This window comes from Elephantulus edwardii, unplaced genomic scaffold, assembly GCF_000299155.1.
Source record: "Elephantulus edwardii isolate Elephantulus edwardi_28Jun2011 unplaced genomic scaffold, EleEdw1.0 scaffold00093, whole genome shotgun sequence".
In the NCBI taxonomy this organism is placed as follows: Eukaryota; Metazoa; Chordata; class Mammalia; order Macroscelidea; family Macroscelididae; genus Elephantulus; species Elephantulus edwardii.
The window spans coordinates 11,176,306-11,203,725 of record NW_006399843.1 but is presented as its reverse complement, the minus strand read 5'-3'; the positions used below and the strand labels follow the sequence as shown (position 1 = coordinate 11,203,725).

At 45.8% G+C, this 27,420-nt stretch overlaps 1 protein-coding gene across 1 annotated transcript in view; it reads left to right on the top strand.

Moving 5' to 3' along the window:
- Positions 1 to 27,420, top strand: part of DSCAML1 (Down syndrome cell adhesion molecule like 1) — a 462,169-nt gene that overhangs the window by 222,194 nt on the left and 212,555 nt on the right. The gene's annotated exons all lie outside the window — the stretch shown is intronic.

Genomic DNA, 27,420 nt, shown 5'->3' with positions numbered 1-27,420 from the left:
AGACTCTGGAACCCCAGCTCTGTCTACCACTTACCAGCTGTGTGACCTGTCAGTGCCCCTATAATGTCTCTGGACCTCAGTTTCCTGCTCTGCAAAATGGAAATACTGATAGCCTTGAATCCCTAGTGATATGAAGATTCAGTGAATTAATACACGGAAAATACCTGGAACTATATCTTACATATAGTCAGTGAATTTTAGTGATTAATGATACCTTTATTGTTGCTAAATTTTCACTGTAATTCTTTGAAAATGTCAGCATTTCTCTCAAAATTTCCTCCTATCGGTTGCACCTCAGTAAGAAATTGTAAAGCCCCATAACACTAGTCATTATAGTAGTATTATTTCCAACTCAATCATGATAGGGCTATAATTTTTTAAATAAGAGTTTTAATGAAGTCTAACATATGTGTCTCGAAGGACACAAATTATAGGTTAGTGATTTTTCATGAAGCAAACATACTTGTATAATTATCACCCAGAGTCAGAAATAGAATATTACTAACATCCTAGAAGCCCCCATTATAGTCTTCTTCCAATAACACAAACCTCTACCTCTTAGAAAAGTGTAAGATAAAATAATTCAAGCTCTTTTGAATCTGGCTTCTTTTGTCCAACCTTATGCTGCAGCATTTATATAAGACTGATAATTCAAAACTGGAACAAACCACAATATCATGGATAAATAAGCTGTGATACAATTCTATAATGAAATACTATACAGCAATGAAAAGGATGGAATTATATGCATTGGTAGCAGTGTAACTTTCCTGGTGAGGATGTTAAGAAATTTCTTCTCTGAAAAAAAAGAAAGAAAGAAATTTCTTCTCTGAAAAATGGGCTGAGACCAGACAGAGATTCCTATAAATCTTGATTCACCAGTTGTGGTCACTCTCCTGAGCTCAAAGGTCAGCTGCAGTGACAGGAGCGGTTACCCAGCTCTTTCTCTTCCTTATATAGTGGACCTAAGTGGCCTTTCAGATTATCTGAGAGTGCTGACCTTGCCTCAGTCTGATTAAAAGTGAGTGGAGTGTGGAGTGTATTTGAATGAAAACCCTAGGTTATAAAGGCCCAGTCACTGTGGCTGTTGTTGGGTGCTATTGAGTTGAGTGGCTCACAGCAACCCAATGACAGCATATGGAATCCATGCCTGATGATGCGCCATCCTCCCAATCTCTGCTGTGCAGTCCCCATGCCAACCTTCACCACCATAAGTGTGTTCATAGATACAAGAAAGTGCACTCCAAACACTGAATGGCCTGTTGCATTGATGGTGACCTTGAAAATCCTTCCTTCTTTGTAATTCTGGTTTTTACAAGGTTGCTGTGTTTGACAGCCTGAACGGGCTCCAGACAGTAAGCCCAGCAGTGGGACAATGTCAGGATCACTTGTGTTGGATAGAAGTGGTGATTGTATCCAAGCAAGTACAAGCTTTCCAGAAATGTCTGCCCAAGACTTCCTACTATATTCCCATCCCTGGACATGAGAATAGCATTCAGCCAGATGACCACTGACTCAAGGGTCATTGATGAGAGCTTAACCAATAGTTGTGTGGGAAATTACACATCTGACAGCAGTTAAATCTCTAATCATTTCCTTCTCAGCATAGAGAAATACTTCTCAAGTACTCTACTGCTAACTGAAAGGTTGGAAGTTCAAATCTATGCAGCAACTCTGTGGCCTGGTGGTCTGCTCTTGTAAAGATGACAGCCCAGAAAACCTGTGGGACAATTCTGCTCTTTTATGTAGTTACTAGAACCCAAATATGCATCAACAGCAACCAAATAATAATATCCTCTGAGCTTCATCAGACCTGTACCCCCTGGCCAGTCCGATTGTCCATTGAGAATGGAGAACAGCTCATAAGCAGAACACTCACCTCTGGAATATTGGTCTTAAGAACTAGCAGGCCCAAGTCACTGGAAATTCCTTTTGATGGCACAGTGTTTAAAACAACCAGCTACTAACCAAGTGGTCAATGGTTCAAACGCACCAGCTCTTTGAGACACAAACTTGTCAGTCTGCTTCTGTCTTCAGAAATCTTCTAGGGAAATCTTCTAGGGCATTTCCAGACTATCATACAGTGTTACTGTTAGTCAGAATTGACACAGCAGTTGTCAAGTGCCGTCAAGTCGAGTATAACTCATAGCTCTTCCTATGAACAACAGATCTGAACCCTGTCCTATCGTCCTTGCCACTTTGGAGCCCCTTGCCACAGATAGTTATCAATCCATCTCATTAAGAGTCTTCATCTCTTTCACTGACCCTCTGCCTTTCCAAGCATGGTGTCCCTCTCCAAGGAATAGCCTCTCCTAACAACATGCCCATCACAATATGTCTTTTAATTTGCACCAGCAGCCAGGAAATTAAAAGATGTATTGCGATGGGAAAGTCTGCTTTTAGGGACCTCTCCAAAGTACTGAAGAGCAATAGTGTCTCTTCGGAGACTAAGGTGTATCTGACACATGCTCTGGTCCTTGCAATCACTTGTTATGTGTCAGAGAGTTGGACAATGACTAGTGAGGACAGAAGGAGAATTGATGCCTTTGAGCTGTGGTGCTGGAGACGAGTTTTGAGAGTACAATGGACTGCCAAGGAAACAAACAGATTCACCTTGGAGAGGGTTAAACTGGCTGCCCCTTGGAGGCAAGGATTCTGGGGCTTTGTCTGACATACTTTGGACATGTTGTAAGGAGGAACAGGTCCTTGGATAGGGACATCATGCTTGGGAGGGAGGAGGGACAGCACAGGAGGGGAAGGCCCTCTATGAAGTGGATTGATTCCGTGACTGGGGTAATAGGGATGGGTGTGCAATTGGCACAGGACAGAACAGAGTTTAGGGCTGTTGTACATAGGTCGTTGTGAGTTGCAAGCAACTCGACGGCACATAACAACAACAATAACATGCCCAAAGTATGTGAGATAAAGCTTCACCATCCTTGCCTCTAAAGGAGCACTGGTGGGTTTGGTTATTTGGTGCAGTGGTTAAGTGCTTGGTTGCAAACTGAAAAAGGTCAGTAGTTGTAACTCATCAGCAGCTCCATGGGAGAGAGATGTGACAGTCGCTTCTGGAATGATTGGGTAGTTCTGCTTTGTCCTATAGGACCACTTTGTCCTATGGGACCACTATGTGTTGGAATCAATTCAACAACAATGGGATTTTGTTGGTTGGATTTGGGCTCCCCTTCATGCATATTTTCTTGCATTAAATCTCCCCCTATTTTAAGAAAGCAAATTCCTGCTGGCTGGCTGTTTATGCAATGATGGTCACAGTGGGATTTTCTGCCAAAGCCAGCCCCTGGGCAGGTGAGTGACAGACCTCAGGGTGTGGCTAGACACTCCAGGTGCAGGGGAGCACACAGAGGCCAGCTCTCTTCCTGGTGGGAGAGCAATCAAGCTCAATAACGCTTTCTTTCCCTTTAAAAATGTCATTGTCACATCGTGTTCTCATTTCACCAGCCCAGCAGCCCAGAGATAAGGATGCTATTACCTTCATTCTCCAGTTGAGAAACAGACTTTCAGGGATTTAATGGACCCTCCCAAGAGCAACATACCTCCATGGCAAACCTACTATTCTCAGATAAGCCAAGCCAGCCTGAGACAGACTACCCTGCTGTAGATTCTCTACTGGCTTTTCCTGTGCATAATTCATTATTTGGCCACAGACGGTGCCCTCAGTCTGTCTGCCCACCTCCTAGCCATCCCCTTGCCCTGGGCTTGCCTCCAGCCCGACTCAGCCCTGGGCCAGACTCCCTGCAGAAGCAAAGCCTACCGCCCTGTGCTGGCCTGAATGGCGACCTTGGCTTCTCTTTGAGCCCCTTGCTTCTCCTGTCCTGACCCGGGAAATGAATGACCTGCTCTCTGTTACAGGTCAAGTTCCCCAGATACCAAGAGCACCCTCCGCATGATTTCTACTGGGAGGCAAGGAGATCAAGCCTGGCCAGGGCACCAGGCAGTGTCCCAGCTCCAATGTAGATGACCTGCTCGACCTTGGATAAGTTACTCAATGTCTTAAGTCTCACGGGGTAATGATCCTTGTCCTACCTTCCTCAAGAACTTATTTTAAGACACAGCTAACCACGCATAGAAACACTTGCATGTACGCACACACACAAACTCATTGCACACAAGTGAATTCCAACTCCTGACGGTCCCAAGAGTGTGAAAACAGAACTGCTCCTACAGGATCTTCAAGCCTTTCTGCTTAGGACATAGACTGGGGGCAGAAGAAGGAACAGAGCCATAGCCCTGCTCTCAGAGTGCCTCCAGTCTACCGGCAAGGAAGACCTCAGAGGAGGAGCCTCCGACATGCACGCTGACCTGGAAACAGGGAATTCTGAAGGAAGAGCATGCACTTCCATGGGTAGGAATGATATATGAGTGCATTGACTATGGATGACACAGTGACTGCAGCAATGGCTTTGAGCACGGTGGAGAATGGTACAGGGTAGACCCTGGTTCTAGTCTGTTCACACGGTTGCTATGAGTTAGAGCTGAACTGACTGTATCTGACAAACATGAAGAACGGCCTGTTTGTGTTGTTATTGTTAGGTGCATTGAGTCAATGGCAACTCATAGCGATGTCACCGAAGAGAGCAGATCTGACCCATAGGGTTCTCTAGGCTGTAATCTTTGTGAGCAGATTGTCACGTATGTCTCCCAAGGGCCACTGAGTGCTTAACCATTGCACATCAGAGCCCTAGTGCACAATGGTCTAGTGCTCAGGTGCTAACCGAAAGGTTCTCATGCAGAGCCTCGGGGTGAGTTCAAAACCACCCAGAGGCTTTATGAGAGAAATAAACTAATAAACTACTACTACTACTACTACTACTACTACACACACACACACACACACACACACACACACACACACACACATCTCATCCCACTCCAGGGAAGTGTGTAGGAAGAGGAATCATAAATTCCCAAAGCAACACACCTCTGATCCCGAGAGCCCTCAAACCCCTGCCCCACCCAGGCAGCCAGTTCTTGTGTAGTTGACAGACCCCAGTGGTCCTCCCTTCTGACCCTAGAGTTTGGAGAAGGGAGGAGTGTGGCTGGAGGCTGCTTGCCACCAAACCTCCAAGCCCTACAGGGGCCTGCTCCGCCCACCCAGCACCCGCCCCTAGCTCTGGCAGGAGGCAGCTGGGAAGAGCAGCTTTAGTCCCTGACCCCCTGGGGCGGGTTATATTTGGATGTTAAAAGTAATGACACATCTCCACGCAGCCCTCCCGCCTGCCTGCCTAGCACGTAAAGTCTCCTGGCAAGGAGGGGCAGGCTTATATTTAGGTCTGGCATTCCCTGGTAGGCATCCTGTTCTGAAATGGAAATTCTTTTAATAGCTAGCCAGCCCTGAGCATTTAATGAGCTGGGGTTTGACTTTTTGATTTCCGGTTCTTGGTGGAGAACTGTGAGCTGCCTCAGCTAATTAAGGGTCCACCCTCACAAAGCACCCTGCTTTTTGAGCCTTGAGGGAGAGGAGAGAGACCCCTATTATTCTTCAGTGTCACTTCACCTTTCCTTTTTAAATTCCTCTCTTGCTTAAGAACATGGCTTTCCTCTTTCAGGAAGTCTTCCCAGATTTTCCTACCTGCCTATAATCATGTTTTTCCTATTTCTCTAGAAACATCCTTAAGTCTTCCCAAGTGTCTGTTAAGTGTCCCCAGCAATGCCAGCAGCACTGTAAGAAGGCTTGTCCTTGATGTGGAGTCAAAGACTACTAGGGATGATGACAGGGACTGGCTGGGTTCTGGAATAGGGATGGTACATTTGAAAGTTGACAAGTTGCTGGATGTAGCATGTTTGAGCCAGCAAGGATTATGGACAAGAGAAGGGGCTTTCTTTAGTCTTGAAGGCCCAATATAAGAAGCCAAACCAGACTGGTAGGGATCCTGTCTCCCAGAATCACATGTGGTAAATATTAACCTCTCTGAGTGTGTTCACAATCCTTTTTAGGAAAGGTTGACTTTGTTGTGTTAATGAGACAGGGTTTGTGTGGGACATGTCTTGAGCCCATCTCTTTTGAGACAGAATACAATTTAAACATGCATGTGAAAAGCAGAGATGGTGAGAGAAGCCAAGTCACCTAAAGTTCACCCAAGAATAGATGCTCAGGAGATACAAAGACTCATCACAGAGGAACCCAGAGCCAACAATGAACACCTTTCCCTAGAACCCTCACCCTGAATGCAGATTCCTACTTGCCTAACTAGATAGAAAGTCATACATTTCTGTTTGTTAAAGCCATCCACGTGTGGTATTTGTTTTAACAGCAGTAGATAATTAAGACACAAGCATCATTTTGTTTTAATCTATCCAGACTTTACTGGATACAGGAGGGAGGTGGCAGAACACAGTCACAGAATTCTCCCCTGTCATACGAGAAGGTGGGCTCAGTTCTCAGACATTGCGCCTCCCTCATAGTCACTGCCCACCTCTCAGTGGAAGCTTATGTGTCTTGATGCTGCGTAGGCTTCAGCGGGGCTTCCACACCAAGTCAGACTCGGAAGAAAGCCCTGGTGGTCTTCTTTCAAACCCAGCCAGAGAAAACTCCTTCAATCCCAGCAGATCTGCGACTGATTGTGGAAAATGCCATCAGATGAGGCAACGATGTTGTTCTGTTGAGTTAATAACTGCATACGGAGCACTATGAATGGCATGAAGAGATGAGTAATGTTAGTACTTCTTCTCCAGCACTTCCTATCTAGTGTAGAATGTAGATTTCATAGGAGGCAGTGAGAAAAATCCATGAACAATTTCAGTATTCAGACAAGGAAAAGGCATTTTGAAAAATACCAGGCATTTTTTTTAGGGGGAAGGTGTTGCAATTAATGTGTCCACAAAAATAACATACATACACACACGTATGCATTCACAGGAAACTAACCCATGACGGGGTTGTGAGATTTTCAAAAATTGTCTCAGATGCATTTTGGGGTGAAAATATAGTATGAAGTGTGATGGGACCATGGGAGAGGGAGAAGTTACGCTGGACTGGAGAGCTGGCAAGCTTCCTAGGAAAGCTGGGAGAGGGGTCTCTTAAAGGATAACTAGGGCACCATTGCGCAGAGGGAGGAGGGACGGGCCCTGCAGGGGGGGAATGTAAACACGTAGGGGTGAGAGAAGAGCTCCTGCTGGGGTACCTGGTGATTGACTGTCTGGGCCTAGAGGAGGAAAAACCTAAAGGGAATTGTCAGGTTTCTTGCCAAGATACTAGGAGAGTATCTCCAACCCAGGACATGGAAAGGGAGAGAAATGTAAAAGAAGAAATTGGTGAGTTTGTTATTTTAATTGTTGTTATGTGTCATCAAGTCAGAACCAAATCAGAGCTGATCCTGTGGTGGGTTTTCAGAGACTGGAAACCATACAGGAGGAGATTGCCCATCTTTCTCCCTCAGAATACCTGGTGAATTTGAACCATCTGCCTTAGACCACCAGAGCTTCCTGAGATTGTTCTAAGCTTTTGTTTACTCAGTTAAATAATATGTCAGGTACCAAGTGGCTGAGCGGCCTAGTGTCAAGAAGCTGTGCTACAATCCTGAAGGCACACGGTTCGAAGCCACCAATTACTCTGCAGGATAAAGATGGGCAGCCTCCTCCCATGCAATTAACTGCCTCTAAAAACTCCCCTGAGGGTCAGCTATGGGTCTTTTTCGACTCGATGGTACACAACCACAACAACAACAATGAATAATTACTCATTAATATGCCAGGTGCCTTCTATAGGCCAAGGGCTATGACCTGCTCTAGGAAGTCCCAAGTGGACAGGACTCTTGCCGGTGGAGCTCTGAGTCCTGAGTCCAGTGGGAGAGGTGGCCCCTTATCAGATAACCCCACACTGTACTGTGAAGCTGCTCCAGGATGAGAATGTGGAAGGTCACCATCCTCCAAGAGCTAAGCTAAGGACTGGCCAATGTGGGGAAGGCTTCTTAGGAAAAGCAGGTATCTGATGTATGAGTAGAGGGAGAAGGTAGAAAAGAACATTCCAGACAAGGAAATGCCACATGCAAAGATTTTGGACAGCGGAAGGAGGAAGGGGGACAGACCACCTGAGGAGACCAACAAGAGGAAGGCTGTGGCCTCACAGGGCTTTGTTGGTTTCTACCTGTGAGGGGGTGGGGGGCAGTGGAGGGGGAGAAGTGCTTCCCTGTGCTGCTGATGTGGGTGTGAGCATGGGCAACCTCCAGTGAGAGTGGTCTGGCCATGCGAATTTCCATTTACTCAACAATTCTATACATTTCCCCTCCAGACATCGAAGTATACATGTGCAAAGAGACGTATCTAAGGCTTGTTTTTGTAGTGCTACTTGGGGCACTGGAGAAGAGTATTGGACATGACTACCAAGAGAAACAAATTGCTCTGTCTTGGAGAGGGTGAAACCAAGCTGCTCCTTGGAGTCACAGATTTTGAAGCTCCATCTCACATACATTGGGCATGTTGCCAAGAAGGACCAGTCCTTGGAGAAAGACATTATGTTTGGAAGGGCATAGGGACAGCACAAGAGAGGATGATCCTGGATGAGATGAATTGATAGTGACTGTGGAAATAGGGCCAGGTGTGTCAGAGACGGTGAGACTGGCTCAGGATAGGGCAAGGTTAGGAGAGCTATTTTTCATAGGCTGACTATGGCGACTCAACTACGACTTTTTCATAGTAGTCGATCCGACAGCACAAAACAACAACAACTCGTTATAGCCAAAGTCTGGACGTAATTAATTGTTGTTAGATGCCATTGAGGCAATTTTAACTTTTTAATCCCATATGATAAGAGTAGAACTGCCTCCATAAACTTTTTCTAGACTGTATGTAGGTGGTTAAGAAGCTGTGCTGCAATCCCCAAAACATGTGGTTTAAATCTACCAGTTGCTCCAAAGGAAAAGGATGGACAATGTCCTCCCATGCGATTTACTGCCTCTGAAAACCCTCTGCATGGTCAGCTATGGGTCAATTCTGACTCAACAGTACTCAATAACAATGAAATCTTTAAAGAAGCAATTGATCAGATCTTTCTCCCAAGAGCCACTTGGTAGTTTCAAACTGTCAGCCTTTCAGGGAACAGCAGGGTGCTTACACATTGTGCCACCAGAGTTCTTTAGAAGCAACCTAAAGATTCAGAAGTAGAGAATTGGTTCAATGCATTAATCTAGTGGTATGACAAAGACACTTAGTCCCATGTACGTTGGGCATGTCCTTAGGAGGGGCCAGTCCTTGGAAAAGGGTATCACGTTGAAAAAGTAGAGGGTCAATGGAGGAGAGGAAAACCCTTATCAAGATGGGCTGGCACCATCACTGCAGCTATGAGCCACACACACAGCAGAGATTGTGAGGACGGTACAGGATGCAGCAGGCAGCTGATGGTTGTCCATAGGGTCACTATGAGTCAGAACCAACTTGATGTCACTGAAAAACAACAAAACGATGACAGTGGCATGTAACTGAATCCCGTGTATGAACTCATAATCTCCAAGAACTTTTTTAAGGAGGTGAGAAAAAAAGAAAGAAAAACCAAAAGTGTATAGGATGGTCCCAAAGGGGTGTCCAGTCCGAAAGGCCTGTGACCACCTCTACCAGCCCTTCTCCCCAGAGTCTGTCCTCACTGCCTGCTGGAGCCCTGGAGCCTGCTAATTGGCACATGGTTGCTGCCTTTGGGGAAAGTGATGGGGAGGTTGTCCTTAGAAACTAACTAGAATTGCTTTGTCAAGAGATGATTGACAAAGTCCCTGTTGACTTAAAACCCTTTAGTCAGAGGACCAGATAATAATCTCCGCCACCCTCCCAACTCAGAACCCCAGCAGCTTATGCCCTCCTGCCTGGGAGGTACAAGTGAATGTGTAGGTGGGAGGTTTTAGAAGATGTGCGACCAGAAAATACCATTGTAGCAACACAAGGAGGTGGGAGGATCTGGTCTCTGGAATTCCCTGTTGACTCAACAGGCAAAGAACAGAGCAATCAAGAGTGTCTCGTTGACATTGCAAATGTGCATAAACAATCGACTGGAACTGGTCACAATTTCTCTACTCAAGCTGTTGGTTGGCAACAGCTTGGAAGCCCAGATGCAGATTGTGTTAGCGCCCCCTTGAGGAGGAAGTTTGCTCTATTGCATGTGTCTGTTGCCCTGTAGAAGGGAGAAGGGAAAGGGACACCTGGGGGAGGGGGTGCCAACGGTTAATGAGCTTGCCAATTAGCCAAAAGACTGACCCTCAGAAGTGCCTGGAAAGAAAGGACTAGATATGATGTTGGAAATGTCACAGCTGCTGAAAACCCACTGGAGTAAAGTTCTACTTTGACACTCATGTTTCTGTTGTTAGGTGCTGATGACTTCAGTAGGATTCATAGGGACGCAATGAAGAACAGATCTGAGCCCTGTCTTAACTTGTGCCATCCTCATAATCTCTGACTCACTTGTGCCCATTGCTGCAGTCTCTGTAACTATCCATCTTGTTGAGAATCTTTCTCTCTTTCACTGGGCCTCCACCTTTCCAAGAATGAGGAATAGCCTCTCCTTAGAATATGCCCAAAGTTTACAAGATGAAGCTTTGCTATGTTGCCTCCAAGAAGCACTCTGCACTTTTCCCAAGACATACCTGTTTGTCCTTTCAGCTGTCCAGGGGGTTTCTTGGGATGTTCATTGCTCTTCTCTAACACCACAACTAACTCAAAGGCCTTAATCCATATCATCCTTACCCACTGTCCAGCTCTTGGGTGCATGCAAGTGACACTCATGGGATCACCATTAATTGAAATTGAGTAGGCACCACTAGCTTGTGTTTGTTTCGGGAGGTTCTTTCAGGGAGGAGGTCGGCCAGAGAAGGAGAAGACATGGGGAAATTTTCAGTTAAAAGCCTGCCTGTGGGTTAACCTCAAAAGTTCTCACCAAACATCAGTGAAGGCTAGGGGATGTAGAGGAAGGCGAGGGCACTTCCATTAGGCCATGGGACAATGATCAGAATAGAAAGTCATCTTCCAGGCTGTTAAACCCTATCAGAGACTGTTATGCCAACCCCATCTTTTCCCCAAATACTGTGTTTTAAACTAAAAGGGTAACTATAACTCAAGCCAAAAAAATATTTTAAATAAGTATAACCATTGGGTTATACTTATGAGAGGTCTTCTAGGCATATTGCTCTTCTAGACAATGAAGAAGCACTGGTGACTGCTAGGATCTATAGGGCATTGTGCTTCTAACCCAGAAGCTGCGCCTCTCTGAGAGTTCGAATCCACAAGCTGCTCCAGGAAAGATAAGCAGTCTCCTCCCAAGTGATTTGCAGCCTTAGAAAACCCATTGGAGGGCTAGCTGTGAGGTGATTCAGCTCCTCTTCTCCCAAAGTGATGTACAGCCTTGGGAAACCATTGGAGGGCTAGCTGTGAGGTGATTAGGCTCCTCTACTCCCAAGTGATTTACAGCCTTAGGAAACCATTGGAGGACTAGCTGTGAGGTGATTCGGCTCTCTACCAGTGAGCAGTAGTGTCGAGTAAGAGTGATGTTAAAAGGGAAATGAATTTTATATGCATATCAAAATAAAATTAAAAAAGAGAGATGAAAGAGGAGCATGATTGAAGCTTTGCAGAGAAAGTAAAAATAATTGAAAAGAATATGGAAAAAACGTAACCACCCTGATTATTAATCAGATATGCAAATAAGGAGCTGCCATTTTTGCCCTTTCAATTTGGCTCATGTTTTTAAAGCTGTAATGTGAAATGTTGGCAGAGAGGAGAAGGACATTGAGAACACTCTGATGATAGTGTGAATTAGTACAATATTTATAGTGACAGGGAGCTCTGGTGGCCTAGTGGCAAGAATCTGAGCTGCAATCCCTAAAGGACGCAGTTTGAATCCACCAGCTGCTTGGCAGAAGAAGGATGGGCAATCTCCTCCCATCCGATTAACTGCCTCTGAAAACCTGCTGGAGGGTCAGCTATGGGTCGGTTCCGACTCTACGGTACACAACAACAACAACAGGTATCAATGTGTGTTACTGTATGCAGCAGGAGCTTTAAGAATTCTAGTTCCTTCAGGGAGAAGTGTGAACTCCTGAGCGTGCAGCTGATGCCCATTTGAGCCTGGACATAAATGGCTAGGGATGAGTTGACCAGAATCCAACCAGATGAAGGAGAGAGGATGATCCTTGTTCTGAGCCAGGTTTGACTGCTACAACCTGCTGATTTGCTCTGGACCAGACTTTGCTTATGGATGCAGATGCTCAAAGTTTCCAAGTTGAACAGAGGATGTTTGTTCGCTCCCTCGGCATATAGGTTTGATAAGGACAGACAAATGGGAAATTGGCTATCTAAAAGGGGGATATTAGGGCACAAGGCATGAAGTGGCTGGCTTATATGCTTTCACAAAGGTAGTTCTTAGTAAGATTATTGAAAGGGGGAAACCCCACAATATACATGAATGAAATACAATGTAAATGAAACTCATTATACAAATAAATAAAATTTTAATAGAATTCTAGTGCCTGTAGATCTATTAATTTTCGGTTTAGGAATTTATTAGATCAGATCTAACCTAAGAAAATGATAAGATGTAGATAAAAATGTATAATAGTGACAAATCAGAAGTGGTCCAAATATTCAATAATCATTTACTCATTGCCATCAAATAGCTTTGCCTTCAACTCATAGCTAACCCTCCATTGATTTTCCAAGGCTGTAGATCTAATGGGAAGAGACTGGCCATCCTTCTCTCTTAAAGAAGCTGACAAACTGGAACTGCCAGGGAAGCCCAGCCTTTGGATTAGCAGCACAACCTCTTACAGACTGTGCCGCCAGAGCTCCTTAAATAGTCAATAATAGGAGCTTGTTCAAGTATATGACAGTATGCTGCATCTACAGTGAAATACCATGTGGGCTTTGCCCAAGCTAGTCTATGAACAATATTCAAAGATGTAAAAATATTCTCAGTATAATATAGGAAAGAAAGCTATATACAATATGGCCTCATCTAGACCTATATGCTGTGTGTGTGTGAAGTGTCATAGAAGAAACACACCAAAATATTAAGAGATTATCATAGTATAGTAAGTTTTATCACAATAGTAAGTTTCAGTTTTTTCTCTTATATTCTTCAATATATTTCCTTTTTTTTAGCAATAAGCATGCTTTCTTTTTACGATCAGGAAAAAAAATCATTCAACAAAAGTTCCATCTATTTGTAAGACAGTATTAACCACACCAGCTCAAGTATTGACGGCTACTCTCTCTACTGTGGACTTACTCTAGTCCACAGTTATGCTGTTGACACTGTCTTCATTGTTCACACGTCTCACCGGGGTTTCCTCATGAGCTCTCACCCATCATGTTATCCCTCAGTGCTTGGCTCAGTGCCCTTACAAAGGAGATCTCAAAGTTTACATGATGGGTCACTTTTTCATACATTAAAATGCGCAAGATATATCCTTTAGCTTCCATATAAGATCTCATTGCTGAAGAGCCCCGTTTTCTCTGAGGCAGTTTAGCAGGAGGTGGTAGGCTTGCTGTCTAATGAGAAGACAGCCTCTTAAAGCCTGAAGCAGTCTATTGCAACTTAATCCATTCATACTCTTAGGAAGTTCACATTGTATCTGATTGTTCTATCTCATATAAATAAAAACCAGCTGATTCCAACTCCTGGCGACCTCATGCTTATAGGTAGAGCTTCAGCCCATGCAGTTTCCCATGCTGTGGCCTTTCAGAAGTAGGACAAGTCTTTCTTCCAAAACACCTCTTGGTGGATTTGAACCACCACTCTTTAGTTAATGTGTAACCATTTGTATCATCCAGGAACTCCCTGTGCTAATACCTATTACTCTCAAGTTAGTTCCAGTTCACCGGCCCCTGTAGGGCAGAGCAGAATTGCCCCATAGGGTTTCCAAAGCTGTAATCTTTGTGGAAGCAGACTGCCTCATCTTTTTCTTTTAACATTTTTATTGTGATTTTTAAAAAAGTTGACAGAAAAGTTGGATTTTTCATTCATTCATTGTTGCACATTTTTCTCCCTAATCCTCTCATTCGCTTTAAAAAAAAAAAAAGGATATTCATTCATTGTTGCATAATTTCCTCCCTTCCTCCCTCACCCCTCCCCCAGTCCAGAGTAAGAGGTGCCTCATTTTTTCCCCATGGAGTGGCAGGGGAGTTCAAGCCATATCTGTGCTGGTTAGCAAGTGAGTGTTTTAACCACTGTGCCACCAGGGAGACTTGACTCTGTTAAAAGATCCACTTAGTCTTCCTTGCCAAGCTGACCTTGGGTGCAGTGGAAGCTCATACATCCCTGTAGCAGGGACAGACCCCTCCAATTACTTTACTGCCCATCTGTCGCAGAGCCCAGCTCTGACCAGCTGTGTGGAAAGGTCTTGTGTGAACACCTCCTGTGTTCTCAGGAAAGATGTCCCGTGGGAGTGTCTTGCTGGAAGCCAGGCCTCCTCCACATGCTGCCTCGGCTTCACTTCAGCTTTCACTGTGGGGCTGGGGACCATCGATGCCCAGCCGCTCATCTCTAGGTCTGTCAACATCTCTTGCGAGTCCCGTCATTAAAGACTCGTCTTTGGAACCGTCTGAGTTGAATTCTGGTTCCTGCTGGGACCCCAACTAACTCAACAGTGCCCAGTGGTCTTATCTGTGGCTGGTGGCTCCTAGTGGGCTGGCACTGGTTAGGGACTGTCAGTGGCAGGGACCCAGAGCAGAGCTGCAGATGGCCTCACTGTGATTTAGCAGCTACAGAAATGTGCCTCTTCCATGACATGGGAAAGCCGGACTTCCCACTCTCTTTCAGCGCGCTGCCACCTCATTCACCTCTCTCCTTCTCCTTCTTCCAGAGCATGTTTAGGCCCAGTCTCCAAGGTGAACAGCCACAGCCACAGGGCACCAGAGAGGTTGTGTTGGTGTCTTGAGACAAGATCTTGAGGAGCTTGCCACTGGCAGAATCTTGCTCAGACCTCTCCCAGCCCCAACTTCTGGTAGACCCCTGTATGAAGGAGACTGTTCTGCACAGTTACTTCTTAAAGCCTAGTGCCTTCAACACTCTTTGTCCCATTAGATGGTGAGTTTCCTGAGGGCAAGGCTGTAATCTATTTCTTTCGCCAGTTTCAACACTTAGCCCTGTCTTTGGCATAGAGAGAGTTCCCAGTAAACATTGACCAAACGAATTAAGGCTCTCACATGATCAACTTCTTTTTTCACCTTCTGCTCATCCTATCTGGGTAGAAGACCCATGAAGGCTGTTGTCTGAAGACAATGACCTCAGAGTTAGGACCCACACATCCCTCCTCACACTGCCTGCATGGCCAGCTTTGTTTTAGTCCAATTGTGATGAACTATATATAATAAACACTTGACCTTTATTCTTACCTCTCTGGCAGTTTTAATCCACCAGCAAGAGAGAGAAGAGTATCTCTTCCCAAGTGATCTTCAGCCTTCGAAACCCAGTGGATGTTCAGCTATGTGTTGATTCTGATTTGATGAGTTTTTCAGAATGACTGGGGACAGATCTGCTCTACTGAGATGTTTCTTCAAGTCTTTGCCTAATTTTAAACAGCCTTGTCCGTCTTTTTGTTTTTATATGTGATGAGCTGGCTCATACATGATGAGTGATCACAAAGAGAGATGTAGTTTGTTGCTATGTGCCGTCAAGTCAGAACTGACTCATACTTGACCCTCCAGCAGGTTTTCAGAGGCTGTGAATTGCACAGAAGGAGATTGCTGATTTTCTTCCCCAGAGAAGCTGGTGGATTCTAACCACCTGCCTTTGGGTTGGCAGCACAACTTCTTACCACTAAGCCATCCTTCTGTCCAAGCAGAAAAAGAGAGACTCTGACTTGGTCATCAATAGACTTGGGGCATGGATTATCTGGGTAGACTGGTGTAAGGATGGATGGAATCTGTGACAGCAGAACTAAAAACCTCCAGATCATTGCCACTGAGTCAGCACCAAGAGCTGACACTCCAGTGGGTTTTCAGAGGCCATCAATCCCATGGGAGGAGATTACCCATCTTTCTCCCATAGAGCAGCTGGTGGAGTCTCATTGCCCTTCTCTGAGTCCTTTTTTAATTATCTTTTGATTTACTTATTGCTGGTGCTAAAGGTGTTGACTGGGGACCCTAGCAATATGAAATCATTAACAACATCAGTCCTTTCTCCATCTGTCATGATGCTGAGGTGAGGATTGCCTTGATGGTGAGGATTTTTATTTTCTCAATAAGATAGATTGACACAGTGACGGTGGCCATGGAGTGAGGTGTATCAGAGATGGTGAAGTTGGCTCAGGATAGGACAAGGACCAGAGCCATTGTTCACAATGTCAGTTTGAATCTTGACTCAACAGCATAACAACAATAATCTTTGAGTTGGCAGCACAACTGCCTACCTACTGTTGTTGTTGTTGTTGATTTTGTTGTTGTTGTATGCCACCAAGTCAGAACAGACACCTAGCTGACCCTTTAGCATGTTTTCAGAGGCACAAAAGAAGATTGCCCATCCTTATCTTATGGACCAGCTGGTGGATTTGAACCACATGCCTTCAGGATTGCTGCAAGGCCCCTAGAGCCAGTTACCATGAGGCCACTAGAGCTCCCTACCTTCCCAAGAGGCCACCAGAAAGAAGACTTTTAAAAATGAACATGTTAAAAATAAATAAATAAGAATGACTGTGTTATCACTGAGAGAAGAAAATATTTAGGAGGGGTTTACAGCTGTCTTTAAATACTTGAAGGGACGTTATATAGAAAAGATCATATTTATTTTAAGATGTACTCAGAATCAGTGGGTGAACTTTTAAAGAAGTGGCTCTTAGCTAATTTGTAAAGGGTGTTTTAATCACTGGAGCTTGTTGAAGACGGGATGGGTTATAGAAGAGGTGTGCTCCCAACATAGGAAGCACTTCAACAAAGGCAGAGTGATCTTCTCCAGACAGGTGGGAAGAAAGGGTCTTCTTGCATTGTGTCAGCTCTTTCTGGGACCACTGAAGCTGGATTGTTGTTGTTGTTGTTACGTGCCATCAAGTCGCTTGCGACTCATAGCGACCCTATGTACAAAAGCCCTAAACTCCTCTCTGTCCTGTGCCAATCGCACCATCTCCAATACACCCATCCCAATTGCCCCAGTCACTGAATCAATCCACCTGATAGAGGGCCTTTCCCTCCTGTGCTGTCCCTCCACCCTACCAAGCATGATGTCCCTCTCCAAGGACTGGTCCCTCCTTACAACATGTCCAAAATATATTAGACAGAGCCTCAGAATCCTTGCCTCCAAGAAGCCACCTGGATTGAGCCTTTCAGGATGAATCTGTTTGTTTTCCTAGCAGTCCATTCCCTCAATACTCTTCTCCAGCACCACAGCTCAAAGGCATCAATTCTCCTTCTATGCTCCTTAGTCATTGTCCAGCTCTCTGATGCATAACAAATGATTGCAAAGACCATGACCTGTATCAGATGCACCTTAGTCTCCAGAGAGACACCATTGCTCTTCAGTACTTTGGAGAGGTCCCTAACAGCAGACTTTCCCCATCGTAATTCGTCTTTTAGTTTCCTGGCTACTGGTGCCAAGAGTGTTGACTGTGGAGCCAAGCAAACTGAAGCTGTGAAAAATCTCAGTCTCTTCACCATCCATCCTCATGCTGCCAATTGGCCCAGTGGTGAGAATCTTTGATTTTTTGATATTGAGCCTCAATCCATACTGGAGGCTGCAGTCCTTGACCCCCTGCAGCAAGCGCTTCAGGTCCTCCTCACTTTCTGCAAGCAGGGTTGTGTCATCTGCATATCGCAGATTGTTGATAGATCTTCCACCAATCTTGACCCCACATTTCTCCTCATAGAGCCCAGCCTCATGGATAATCTGTTCTGCATATAGGTTGAAAAGGTATGGAGATAGGATGCATCCCTGGCATACGCTCTTCCCAATTTTGAACCATGCGGTGTTCCCTTGCTCTGTTCTGACCACTGCCTCTTGGTCCAAGTATATAGGTTTCTCATTGGCACGATCAAGAGTTCTGGGATTCTCTTTCTTCTGAGAGTCAGCCACAGTTTGTTATGATCCACACAGTCAAATGCCTTTGCATAGTCAATGAAACACAGATAGATATTCCTCTGGTATTGCCTGATTTCAGCCAAGATCCATCTAACATGAGCTACAATATCCCTAGTACCACGACCCCTTCTAAACCCAGCCTGGACTTCTGGCAGTTGTCTGCTGATGTGTTGTTTCAGTCGTTTTTGGATAATCTTCAGTAGAATCTTGCTTGCATGTGAAATTAATGAGATTGTTCTATAGTTTCCACACTCTGTTGGGTCACCCTTCTTTGGTATGGGAACAAATATAGATCTCTTCCAGTCAGTTGGCCAAGTGGTTGTTCTCCAGATTTCTTTGCACAACTTTGTGAACACATCCAGGGCAGCATCTGTTAGCTGGAATATGTCAATTGGTATACCGTCTATTCCTGGGGCCTTACTTTTTGCTATTTCCTTCAAAACAGCTCATATGTTGTTTCATGAAATTCTTCTGTGTCTGCCAATTCCTTTTGATACAGTTACTCAATATATTCTTTCCATCTTCTTTTAATACTTCCTGGATCATTTAATATTCTGCCTAAAGCATCCTTGATTATAGCAACTCGAGGTTTGAATTTGTTCTTCAGTGCCTTGAGCTTAAGAAATGCTGAGTTCAGCCCTTTTGATTTTCTGACTCCAACTCCTTGCACATTTCATTGTAATATTTTACTTTGTCATCCCGTGTTACCTTTTGAAATCTTCTATTCAACTCTTTGGTATCTTGAGTTCTTCCTTGGGCTGAAAACCCTATGTACAACAGAAATGAAACTGGATAGGGATGAAAAAGTGGTCCTAATTTTCTGATGTCCTCTGTTGATGCACAGAGAAACTTTAGAAAAGAATGCATGAACCCAGAGAGTTGGGACCCCTCAGTCCACAGCAAACCTGAAAGCTAGTGAAGATTCATCTCAACTCCTGCACTTCAAAGGTAATTTTTCATGGTCCCAACAAAAGAACTTTGCCTTACTTTCCCATTACACAGAAGGGAAAACTAAGGCCAGAGAGTAGCAAGGATAATGACAACAATACTTGCTAGGTTTTGAACGTGACTAAGTATTATGTGCACATTGTACCTATTTCTTACAAAAGAACCAACCCACTGGAAGGGTAGAGCTAATCTTTGTTGACAGATGGAAACTGAGGCTCAAAGTGATGACGTGATTGTCCCTTGACAGTGCAGGTAGAAAGAACCCAAATTTAGGCTGAAACCCCCACCTGCTGGCTCAAGACCCTTTTCACAACATATGACCATCTTCTGTGAGGACAGGAGGTATGCACCCAGAGAGCATAAACCTTAGTCAGAGCTGCTTCCCTGAGCCTCTCACCTCCCCCATTACCCCAAAGCTCTCTGTTACTTGTTCAACTCCACCCTCCTCGAACACCTCCCACCACCGGCTAGCCTGATCTAAACGGAGGGATCTAGTCCAACAATGACAGACTCTGTGTGCCCAAGACTCAAAGAAGCCAGGTGGCAGAGTAAACGAGTGTTGGCTGAAGGCCTCCACTTAAGTGCTTATCCATTCTGCCTCATCTCTGCGTTCTGGGCTGGGCTGGGTGTGCATGTGACTCAGCATGTGGTGAGGGGACACTGTTTTCTGCAAAGCCTGGTAGCAGAGGAAGTGGAGAAGGACATGTGGGGTCCTGAGGGGAGCCTGGGAGATGAGGACGTGGTCAGCTCATCCATCCCAGCCTAACAAGAGACTCTGGGTCTGTCAGGCCAGCTGGCCATGGGTGAGGGTTCAGGCAAAGGGAAAGGCTATGCCTAAAAGATGGGAGAAGAAGAGACAGAGTCAGAGGAAGAAGGATCCTCTTCAATTTTATGGGTCCCATCTTATCCCCTTGGAAAGGGACATCTTGCTTGGACCTTCATCGAGGTGGAATGACACAGTGACTGCTGCAGTGAGCTTGAGGATATCTGAAATAACAAGAATGGCACAAGATAGAACATTGTTCAGATCTCTTGTTTGTAGGGTCACTATGAGTCATACTAAACTTGATAGCACCTAGTAACAACAACCCCTCTGATTGGGTCCCTCCCCAGACCTGCAGCCAGCCTGCACCACAGGCCAGACAATGGTGCTCCCCAGAGCACCCATCTCCATCCCCACGGCAGGGAGCCCTGGATCCTAGACAGGCCTCGTTGCCAGGGAGGCACGGGCAGCAGGCTGCCATGGGAGAGACCTGTTTCCATTTCCAGTCTCTGGCTCCTCTGTCTCTGAGCTCCTGGGACAATCAAGCTACTTGCCTTCCCATCTCATCATTCACTGGAGCCCTGGGAGAGAAGCTTCAGTCAGACTGGAAGGAAAGGGGGATGGAGAGGAGAATTCAGCAAGGGAGAGATGTCTGCAAATGAGCTTGGCCCACCCCATTCGAGCATGAATAAGTAAACAACTGCAATCATGAGCTGAAGCCTTGCCACACAGCTTCGCCAGCCAGGAGAGAATTCCTTCAAAAGCCCGAGCTGGTATAGGTTCATCATGTGTGAGCAGCGGCCCACCAAAGTTGCCTCTGTTGTTTGACCCAGTTTAACACAAATCCTGGCGGAGAGAGAGTCAGGGAGGTCTCTGTGCAGCATTGCAAAGTGTAAGAGGCCAAGTTCACAGGAATCATCTCAGAGCATGCTGAGTGCAGCTGATTCTCCTCTCCTGGGAGCAGTGGTCATGGTACCAGCCACGCTGGGTCAGTCCTCATATAAAGGCACCCTTGGAACAGGAGTACACTTATCCCAACAAATGTCTAATTCAACAAGTGTGCAAGCATGGCAGGGGTCTGAAGGTGAATGAGATGCTGGTTACCTGCAAGGACCTCACTGTTGTTGTCATTTTTATTGTTGTGTACTGTCGAGTCAGAACCAACCCATAGCTGTCCCTCCAGTGGGTTTTTAGAGGCAAGGAGCTCATTGACCAGGAATTTCTGGGTATGGAAGACAATCTAGGAGAAAGCTCTAGAGTTTGACTCAGATTTGGGGTTTGAATACATTCCTTCCAGTACCCAGGACCTGACGTATGGCAACCATCGTGAGGAATGCTGCTGGCTGGCGCCACATCCACCATTTCTCCATCCTTCACAGCAGAGAGGCAGCTACCTAGGGACAACCACCTGCAGGCCTCTTTATAAAGGTCACCACCAGGTGGCGCCTCTAGGATCATGTCTGACAGGGGTACCGATTCTGAGGTGGGAACAGAGGGTGGGAACAAAAGTGTGCTGTAGGGCAAATCTATGGTGGATCAATGGTAAAATTCTTGCCATTCATGCAGGAGACCTGGGTTCAATTCCCAACCAGTGCATCTCATGCTCCAGTGTCTATCAACAGAGGTTTCCGTGTGAATAGTTTGGGCAGAGCTTCCAGACTAAGATGGGCTAGTAAAAAAGGACCAGTGAGCTACTTCCAAACACAGCTGGTGAAAACCCTACAGATCACAAAGGCTGAATCCACGCCAGCCGTGAGGATAGTGCAAGGCAGGGCTGCATTTCATTCTGGCGTGTGTGGGTTCTCAATGAGCCAAGCCAAACTGATAGCAGATAGTAGCAACATGCGTATAAAAGAGAAACAAACTTGGGGTTTATGGGCATGAGGCCTTATTGTGACAGTAGGGGACATTGCTGTTGTTGTTATGTACACTTGAGCCTCAACCAACTCACAGCTGACTCTTTAGCAGGTTTTCAGAGACTGTAGATGGTGTGGGAGGAGACTCCCCATCCTCTTCCTGTGGAGTAGCCGGTGGATTTGAACTTAGTGCGTTTGGATTCGCAGCGTTGCTCCCTACTCACTAGGCCACCAGAGCTCCCTAGGAGATATAGTGGACTAAACGCTGATTCTTCTCGCTCTCGTTCAGGGAATGAGCATGGGCCCTGGGGTGGACACCTCTCAGCTTGGTTAGTTGGATCCCACTTTGTCCAAATCTCTCCAACCCGGGAAACAAAGACTCAGAACAGGCTGGGGGTAGGAGGATGAGAGAAGCCTTCACACCTAGATTCCGTGCTATGCCTTCTCCCTCTTGCTGCTGAAACCTGCCCCTCCTCCCTACAAGGGCACGATATCACGTCTCTCTCTCCCTCCCCCTTCCTTCATAATCAATGCCTATTCTCAGAAAAGGCTAGAAAAATTCATTCTTATTAAGGAGTAAACAACTGAACACATTATCAAGTGTGGCTTCTCTCAAGGGTATTTGCATTTAAAACGGGATCAAAGGTTTAGGTGAAAGGAATAAAACGCGGAGAGTGGAATTCCAGATCGTAGCGGATGCTCACAGTGTTTTTGGATGGTGGCATGATTCTGGAATTTTCCATTTTAGCACCACTTACTAGTCCTCAGAGAAAAACCATCATGCTTGGAAAGATGGAGGGTCAGTGTGAAAGAGGAAGACCCTCAGTGAGATGGATTGACATGGTGACTGCAGCAATGGGCTCACGTGTGTCAGAGATGATGAGGACGACGCAGGCAGGACAGGGTTCAGGGCTGCTGTTTATGGGCTTGCTGTAAATCACACTTGATAGCAACTAACAACAACAAAACTCTAACCAAGGACTTTCCCCTGAGGGGTACAAAATAGTTAACACACTCAGCTGCTAGCCACGAGGTTAGAGGTTCTAATCTACTCAGGGAAGCCTTAGGAATGGGACTTGGAACCACAGCCAGGGACCTTTGCTCAAGCTTGCTGGAGGACAGTGGAGAGATGCCACAACTGACAGGACTGAACTTTGCAACACTGGCCTAAAGCCCCAAGGCTGAAGGCTGTAGGGCCTATGAGCACATTTCAGAAGCTGTCCTAACTGTTCTGTTACCAACTTGTTACATTCTCCTAGTTAACTTCCCTAATAAACATCCTAATCATGAAAAAAAATTTAAAAAGAAGTGGGACTTGGAGATCTACTTCCGAAAGCCAGCCATGGGAAGGCCTGTGGTGTCAGTTCTGCTCTGACACACATGGGCCACCATGATGAGTTGGGGTCAACTGGAGAGCAACAAGTTATTCTGAGGATAAGCTAGTCCTGATCTTCAGGGTCTCATTTGGCCCTTGTTTGTCCTCAGTTGGTTAAAGAAGGTCTTCTAGCTGGCGTTTCTGCCCTCTCCTGCCATCTGTGGCCAGTCCTATTGAGAAGGCCTTGGGCCGCACCCCACCCCGAGTGTCACGCTCGATGTCACGCTCGATGCGGGACTGAGGATTCGTGCGAACTCCTTTGCCTCTGGGTCTTTGTCTCTGTTTCTGAGAGCAGAAACGCTGGACCAGCACTGACAAGCCATCACAGCATTTGGCTCTCACTGTGGTTTATTTGGAGCTTGAGGTGGGGAGCGCGGGAGGAGAGGAGAAATAGTGGGTGCAGGGTGGGGGAAGGGAACAGCTGGAGCGCCTTTGAGAGAGCAGCTGTTACCAAGCGTGCTCTGTGGGTGTACAGCAAAATGGTGGCTTTTAATACTTTTCAGGGGATAATCTCGTTCAATAAATCCCAGCTGAGGAGGTGGAAACTACCCCAGATGATGCCTTCCCCCTCCCTTTGGGCTGCAGTGTCCACTACAGACCCTCCTAGCACTCAATCGCATGGAGACAACCAGCTCTCACTGTAGCTCCCGGCCCTCCTGAGGCTGACCGAGGCAGAAAGGAAGGTTCCAGGCCCTCATCCACCACCTTCACAAACCCCCCTGTCGAGCAGTGTCCAGAGTAAGAAAGTCCAGGTCGCAGAGCCCCTGGCACGACACCAGCCATGCCAGGAGATAATGACAGGTTGCGTGTTCTCAGCCTGGTGAGGAGTTGCATGCAAATGACTCCTCTCTGAATGGGCTTAATTGTCACCTCCTGATGTTGGAGGCTCAGGCCACCTCCTCCTCCCTTCTCTGGTTGGGAGAAAAATGCAGAAGGAAGCAAAGGAGATTCTGTGATATGGGAAGGGGTGGACTAGAAACGGCCAGTGGGGCCAAGACTCCCAGCCAGGGAGAGGAAGCTGGCATGTGTCCGTCCCGCACCCCCCGCCCCCTGCCACCACCAGCCACTAGTGCACAGCTGTGAGCAGAGCGGGGATTCACTCCCCGGATGGATGGACATGGTCATGAGTGGGATGTGGTTTTACAACCATGAACCCCTCAGGCATCACAGCTGCCGTGTGCCTGCAAGATATTCTCCTAGGCCAGCATGGGCAGGAAGAAAGGTGGGGTCTGAGGCGGAGGACAAGAAGAGAGTGCCCTCCCCCCTGGGAAGTAGAGAGCCCTGCCACAGCCCACCCTCAATAACTCTTACAGAAGGAAAGGGGTTACTGACAGAGCTGGCATAAGACCAGGCAGGGAAGGGGTGCCAGTAGTAGTAATATGCAACTGGCACTCAGCAATTCCACCCCTCTGCAGGAATGAACCACTCGCTCGGTGTCCTCCTGGAGTCAAGGCAAGAGTAATGCGTCCTAGATGCTAAACGGGACGTTCATGTCTGTCCGTGGGTCCATGCTTCTTTCTGTCTGTCTGGTATGTGCCCTTTTCTGTATGGTATAGATCGAGCTGGAAATTCTCTGGCGCAACCAGAGCCAGGTCCTACACCCATCCCTGACTGAATCCTGGAATGGAATCCTTTAGAAGTACAGAATGGTGGCTTATGTCTTACACTGGGGAGAAGGCTGAGGAGCAATAAAGGAAACACGTTGACACAGAGTGGGAGGGGGCGGATCGTGTGGGGTATTCCTGGACAAAGAGATCTTGGAATTTTGCAAGGGATTCCCAGCATGTGCCCTTGTTCATTTATCTTTTGTCTGAGGAGTCCTGGTAGGGTTGTGAAATTTACTAATCCAGAGGTGACACGCTCTCTGGAAGTTCCAATCCACCAGCCTAGGAGCAGTTTCCTCCCATGTGATCTCTAGTCTCAGAAACCTGGTGGAGAGCCAGCTGTGAGTCAGTTCTGATTGAACAACAATGTATGAGAGTTTTGAAGATGAGTTTTGAAACGAGAGCTTATTTATGGAAAGATATCTATGTCTACCTCTAGAAGATGTCTAAATATCTGTTCTATTGTTCTAAGGAATGAAGTAATAGGAGCCACTGATCTTTTTGTTTAAGACTAACTAAGGCATATTGCCATGGGAAAGTCTGTTGTTAGGGACCTCTCCAGAGTACTGAAGAGCAATGGTGTCTCTCTGGAGACTAAGGTGCATCTGATACAGGCCTTGGTCTTCGCAATCACTTGTTATGCATCAGAGAGTTGGACAATGACCAAGGAGGATAGAAGGAGAATTGATGCCTTTGAGCTGTGGTGCTGGAGAAGAGTATTGAGAATACCATGGACTGCTAGTAAAACAAACAGATTTGTCCTGGAAAGGTTTAAACCGGGTGGCTCCTTGGAGGCAAGGATTCTGAGGCTCCGTCTAACATACTTTGGACATGTTGTGAGCAGAGACCGGTCCTTGGAGAAGGACATCATGCTTGGGAGGGTGGAGGGAGAGTGCAGGAGGGGAAGACCCTCTATGAGGTGGATTGATTCAATGACTGGGATAATCGGGATGGGAGTGTCAGAGACAGTGCGATTGGCACAGGACAGAGCAGAGTTTAGGGTTGTTGTACATGGGGTTGCTATGAGTCGCAAGCGACTTGACGGCACATAACAAAACAACAACATTTGAAAATCCTCTCCAAGCGACATATATTTCAGTGAATAAGAAAAAATAAATACAGACCAGAGTTAAAACATGGACATTCAACGGCCAAGGACAGCCTAATGAAGAGAAAGTAGCTGTGTGTTCCCAGATTTAGGACTGGTTACAATGTCACCTCATCAAGAGTCATTTTAGAAAATGGGGTAAGAAGAACATTCTGTAAGGGGTGGAGTTCACCTATAAAGTTTTATATAAAGGCTTCTGATTTTGCAGCAACCTCCCAGAAATTTACCCCACGCTGCAGCAGCAGAGTTCATGTTAATTCATCAGGAATTCTCTAATCACCGAAAGGAAACTGGTGTTGAGATCAGTATTACTGTGATAATTCTGTAATTCAGCCGCATTATGTTATTAAATGTCACTGAGTGATTGCTTTCCAAGTGTTTAAATCCTTAATGCATTTATCCTTTCAAAACTTTGGGCACCAATGTCAAAAAAGACAACACCAACACCCCTGCTCTGAAATGGGGGAGTCAGAAGGCATTCTCAGAACTCTCAGAGCTCTTAATCATGTTAAAGCAAAGCGATTCAGCCCCGATTTTGAGATAATGACATACTTAATTTGGGCTCAGCTCAGCTGAGTCCTCAGCACGTTGTAATAAAGGTTGGCACTGCTCATCCACTCCGCGTGAAGTGCCCCTCCTCTGTTTTGCCCCATCTTCAGCACTGTCCCCCAATTTGCCCCAAATGATGACAGTATATAGACAAGAGCACAGAAAGGCTTGGAGTTAGTATTCGTTTCCTAGAACTGCAACATATTACTCTAAATTGGGTGGCTTATGTGAATATAAATGTATTATCTAGTGGCTATAAATTAAAATCAAGATGTCAGACAGATTATGTTCCTTCCAAAATTGCTAAAAGAATCTGTCTTGCCTCTCTCAGCTTCTATTGTGTTTGTTGTGCACTATCAAGCTAAAGCTGACATAGCTAACCTTCCAGTGGGTCTTCAGAGGCCATAAATTGTATGGGAGAATGTCCTTCTTGCTCCCAGGTTGCTGATGGTGGATTTGAACTGCCTGCCTTTGGGTTGGTGGCACAACTCCTTACCCACTGGGCCACCATAGCTCCTTACTAGCTTCTGGTTTTGTATGTGTTGTATACAACTGAGTCAGGATCAACTCATAGTGGACACTCTGTCAGGTTTTCATTGGTAATAAATCAAACAGGAATTGGTTGCCCATCTTTCTCCCTCAGAGTGGCTGGTGGATTTGAACCACATACCTTTGAGTCAACAGCACAATTCCTTACCTCAAGACCACCAGAATCCCCTGGTAGCTATAATTGCTGGCACATTGTTTAATCATCACTTATCTGTCCTCATTTCTGTGTGTTTCTTCTCCCCTTTTATAAGGATCACCACTCAGATTGGGTTAGCACTAACCCAACTCTAGTGTGACCTCATGTTACTGTAACTGATAACATCTTTAAAGACTTTCTTTCCAAACAGGCTCATATCCACAGGTACCTGAGGTTAGGATTTCAACATATATTTTTAGGAGACAAGTCAATCTAAAGCAATGTTTGTGCTTGGAAATTAAGAGATGATATTAGTTTAGAAATACCTTCTATAAGAAACATAAATGCAAGGCTATACACATGGATCTCACCTGATGGCATGCATAGGAATAAAATAGATTACATTTGTGGAAAGACTCGGTGGAGAAGCTCAATGTCAGCAGCGAAAACCAGGCCTGGTGCTGATTGTGGGACAGACCACCAACTACTCATATGCAAGTTCAAGTTGAAGTTGAGGAAAATTAAATCAAG